At 37.6% G+C, this 5390-nt stretch overlaps 1 long non-coding RNA gene across 1 annotated transcript; it reads left to right on the forward strand.

The window, feature by feature from the left end:
* The first annotated feature begins 323 nt into the window (after positions 1–323).
* LOC110882152 lies at positions 324–4603 on the forward strand. Its single transcript, XR_002560002.2, has 5 exons — positions 324–1020; positions 1116–1350; positions 2150–2238; positions 3191–3702; positions 4384–4603. It is a non-coding gene; the product is annotated as an uncharacterized LOC110882152 (long non-coding RNA).
* The last annotated feature ends 787 nt before the right edge of the window (positions 4604–5390 follow it).

The raw sequence follows: 5390 nt of genomic DNA on the forward strand, positions 1-5390 counted from the left end.
CAGTGGAGGGGGGGGGGGCTCCCATTCCACGTGTCATCACCCGCCCCAACCCACGGCCAACCCAAGCCCCACCATACCCCGCAGTCTTACAAAGTTGTTGAGTTTTGACCCTTGTTTGTCGATGGCATCACAAGAAAAGAAAACTCAATGTTGTTTTGTTTGTTAATGAAATTCCATGGAACACTCAAGGATACATGCCTTGCATTAATTATTAAAAGAGGCCATGCTTCTTGTTGATGGAAACAGAAAGGAAAAAAAATTGAAACATTTGACAGTTAACTGCCTCATGTGTGTATGGTATTTTATATTATGAGGACCTACCCTAGCCCCCTAGCCTACGACAACCATCCCCATAATCTCCATGCCTTGAAAATTTTCTTTGATATGATTTGAGATGTTGGTGATGATTATTTTTATATACTATGGGTATGGATTATTATTTTTTTTCTTTTATATGCAAACATTCAGTTTCATTTGAGAAGTTACCAAAACAAAACTCAAATTCCCTCATCCTTTCTCTCTGTATCTACGACTACAACAAACACACACATATTAGTTTTTCTAAGTTTTATTCAATAGTCAAGCTAAGTTCAAGGGTTTCAAGTGGTGATTCAAGTATTTTCAAGTCTCATTCTTCATTTGCCTTAAAACTTGCAGCCGCACACCTCATCTGCTCCCTCTCTTCTTCGAACCAGCCACCGGAAAAGCTCCGGTCGAGCTTCAGCCACGAGCTCCCACCACACACAAACACCCAGCCACACTCACATCCCCTCGTCCTCTTCTCTCTCGTTTTCAAGTCCGGCGAAACACAGGAGGAGCCGGCAAGTAGCAGCGGCGGCACGATTAGGGTTCCGGCCGCACCCATAGTGGCGGTGGTGATGGTTTTCGACAGTGATGTCCGACGGCAGCAAGTGTTGAGCTTGTATCGGACCTGCACGTGCTCCAAATCTGAGCAAATTGTTCTCTGGTAACTTGGAGCTCCGATGAACCTCGTCTAGTGTACGTCGACATCGGTCAAAGGTATTTTGTTTGCTCAAGATTTTCATTTTTTTTTTTGTTTCGTTCACAGTCTTGTTCAGACATTGGAATTAACATTAGAATGTGGTGGTTGATAGTCTTGTTCAGATTTATTGGAGTTAACATCAACTGGGTTTGGCTCGGTTCAGATTCATGTCGGGTCACGGTTCGATTCGGGTTCAGATTAAGCGGGTCAAAGTTCAGTCAAAGCTAGTTAAACTACAGTTTCGGTTCGGGTCAGAACTGGTCAACGGGTTCGGTTCGGTCAAAGTCAGATTTTGATTGGTCAAAGATGGTCAACTATCGGGTCAAAACTCGGTCAACGCAAGCCCGGTAATGAAGTTTAAACGACGCGAAATTCCCTTTTTTTATCTATTTCGTTGCTATGAAAATTATAGTTATACGCGACCGAGCTCTCGACCCGCTTCGACCATATATTAGTCATGTTTTGATACTTTTGACGAAACTATACATATTACTATTACATTGTGTTGAAATATTATTAGATGGTTGAATTTTGACAAAATAACGACAACTTGTGTTGTCGGGGTTATTCGAAAAGCAGAGGAAACTCTGTCCGATTTTCTTAAAAATCCAAAATACCAAACATATCTATATTGTATAAGCGACGCCTATCAAAGTCTTTTCGCTAAATAAATATAAAGTATATCTATACTTTTGGCGACGATTTATGAGTTACCAAAACAAAGTTATAACATCTCGACAAAACACGAGCTACTAGTTTACGAAATTCGTATACTTTTATAAAATAAATATAATTATTTATATTTATTTTAAACATCTTTACTCGAAGCATGACACCTTGCCGTAAGATTATAACAAACGATATCATTAACCGACTCGATTCAATAACAAAGACCTATATATATAATTATCTACGCTTTTTATTCGCGATGACTAACACGATTTCGTAAGTATATTTGGATATATACATATAAAATAGATATTCTAAATCACTCGAAAACTAAGTCGATCTCGAATAACTATAGAATGGCAATTCTAAGCCAAGATAACACTACCTTAGAGTCGTTTAGTTAACGACTCGGTAGAGCTCGGACACGTAGTTTGACTATGTTGTTTTATTAGAAAACTTATAAATATTCCTTCGTAGGAATGTCGTAGTTGCACGCTAGCTAAATACACGTTCTTGGAACAACACTACGGAATCACGCTAAGCTAGCATTGCACAGGAATGTCAAGGTGAGTTCATAACCCCCACTTTTCACTGTTTTACATTTTTTTATAAAATGTTTTCGGGGGTGGAAAGACATGCAAGTTTTGCAAAATCACACAAGGTTTCGATAAATCAATATCACATATTTATAAACCATTTTGCGACAGAATTTCAACGAACTCAAATGGTTTACGAAAAGATTATACTAAACATACCGGTTTTATGAAAACATAAGTGTTTTTCGAAACATGCATGAGTTTTAATAACACAAATGACGTGGGCAAAGGCCCAAGGACATGGGCAGAGGCCCAAGGACATGAATAACTCACACATTATACGTTAGCTAGGGTATGGTTAAGCCAAGGAATGAACTGTTAGATCAGGTGAGCGAATAGTAATCTCTCTTAAGTGCCATTAATCTTGTATAAGACCGAGGGCAAAAGTGGTAGATCTATCGGGTGTAGCGAGCCACACTCTTGGGTCGTTGTGTGGCCCATGTAGTGCTTTTGTTGTTCTAACCGGGTGGACCGGGGGGAATCCGCTAGGGTTGAGTGCTTCCTATGTTGCCACACATATTAATGTCCTTGCAAAACATTAATGATCTGTTCATAGACGCTTACATACCAGCTTTTGATACTCAAATTTTCAAATGTTTTTAAGATTCATTTGATGGAAACTCACAAATACATGGATTTACAAACTTTGGTAACGCTTTTCAAATTATACCTAAGTAAGAGGACGCGCTGATCCTGCTTACAAAGGTTCGTTTGGGCTCGGCCCTTTCTCTCTCGTGCAATGCACAAAGACTCTCGTGGGCTAGACTCACAGTTTTTCATATATTATGCCGAGAAAATGATTTTTCTATATTTTCTCAACAACTTTAAAACCGGTTATCAAAAAGATTTATATTAAATCTTTTCAAAACAAACTATGAACTCGCTCAACTTTATGTTGATTTTTCCCATGTTTCTTTCTCAGGTTGCATTTTCAAAACTATGGAACGGTTGGAATAGGAGAACCCATGGGAATTCGAGTACTTAGCGGGGTTCATTTTCGAGAAGTCTTAGCTTATTTGCTTCCGCTGTGCAATGAAGATACCGGTCCAGTCATGCCAGCTCTGATATTTCGAGGTGTGACATAGTGAGCTTGACAAGATGAAAGAAAATTATTGTTTGATGTCAATTACGTGAAAGAGTCGTATGATGTGTTGAACAAAACAGTGAATAGTCTGCAAAAGACAAATTCTAAAAGAGAAGATGCTTTAACCATGATGAATGCAGTGATGATGTCTAAGCAGAATGCTATCAATCATTACATTGAAGAATGTGCAAAATTGAAGCAAGAGTTGGAGACAGAAAAGATAGAAAATGAAAGAATCAGACGATTGTTGCAAAGTTATTCAAGTTCTGATTATTTGATTAACTGAATTTATCCGACTGTTACAAGTTTTGAAGCGTTTCAAGATAAAAAGACTGAAGAGAAGGATACTGGTAAGAAACAAAGTGCAAGTTATAACAAGTGTCCACCTCCGATCTGGGAAGGTTATTCTCCCAGAAAACCAAATGAGGAGCAAGTCAAAAAGGCATTCAATATAAAGTCTGGAACAACTGATGAGTTACCAGAAAACATTGACGTCACGTTCATATCGTCTGACACTGATCATGAGTCTGAGTTAATAAAGAAAGTGGTTGATCAGGTGTTGGATAAGGATGAAGAGTCAGAGTCAAAGTCTGAATCTGAAAGTTCGAGTTCGTCGGTCAATAGTTCAAAATCATCAGTCAAAAGGGTTTGCAATAAAGAATTCATGTTATCAAAATCTAATTTGAATGACGAATCAATCAAAGTGGCATCTACTTTGAATGATTCAGACAAATTATATTCTGATAAAGAATTTCCAATAAGAAGTGTTCAAATTGAAAAGATTCAAAAGGTTTTCAAATTAACAGAAATTAATATTTCTGAAATAAAAGATGTAAATCTTACTGAAAGACCTAAAAAATACACTTCAAGAGTCCAACGAAGATCGAATAAGAAAAAAGGTTACAATTCTGGTTCTAGTTTTCAAAAGAAACCAAACCATAACGGTAATTTCAAAGAGAAAGGTTTGGGTTTTGATGCAAAAAATCATAAAAATATGAAAAATTTTAAACGAAAAACAAAATTTGTTTCAGGAACAAGTTCCAAGTTCTGAAGAGGAGAAAAAGAACTCATTCTAGAAGCAATCGAACAAAGAATTCCTTGCTAAGAAGCAAGAGGGAATGAAGAATGGAGTTCATCAGAAAAAGGAGACAAGAACCTGTTATAGATGTCAAGAAGTTGGTCACATCGCCTGGAACTGTCCAAAGGCAACCAACACAAAACAGGAAGTTGTTTCTAAACTCAAAGAAAAAGTTGTTGATAAAATTGAACCACCAACTGAAAAATTCAAAGTGTTTAAAAATTCAACATATGAAGTTGGTGAGTGTTCGAAAAGGTTTTACAAAAGAAGGGTAAGTCTTAACAACCAAACATGGGTTGTTAAGAAATCAGATGTGAAACCTGGCAATGAATCTGACTCATCAAAGTCAGAAGAGCCACAAGTTGAGGTTAAAAGTGATAATTCAGTTCCTTCATTTGATGATGTCAATTTTCCAACATTGAGGGCTGAAAATTTAAAATCAAAAGTTGGTAAAATGGAAATTTCGAATCAATTCTATTCTGAGAAGAAAGAATTTGATGTCGAAAAAGCATTTAATGGAACAGTGAAACATGTTTTTGGAAAAATAGTCGAGGGTAAGACCAAAGGGGTAAAAGATTTTTATGAAGAAAAACGGAATGTTCAAACCCCGAGTGAAATTGAGAAGGTCACACCTGTAACAACTCTCCTTAAAATTAATAATTTGAGTGATAATTAGTCAATAAGGAAACCCTAATTGAGACACCCAAGTAATTTCGCACTAACCCTAAAATTTTCGGAACAATTGGAATCAGGATCAGGGCCCCTAAAACTCAGGGGGGTTAAACCCTAATCGATATTATCCTTATTATTCGTTGTCCAAGTTGAATTTAACAAAACTGTCAACTCACCCAAGCTACTGGACACGAAACCTACCCTACCCTAAATTGGAATCCCAGGCGATACGCGGGAGGTTCCCCGAATTCTGCCGCGACACGCGGGAGATGCCATTTTTCAGTATAA

The sequence above is a fragment of the Helianthus annuus genome, chromosome 10, assembly GCF_002127325.2.
Source record: "Helianthus annuus cultivar XRQ/B chromosome 10, HanXRQr2.0-SUNRISE, whole genome shotgun sequence".
NCBI lineage: Eukaryota > Viridiplantae > Streptophyta > Magnoliopsida > Asterales > Asteraceae > Helianthus > Helianthus annuus.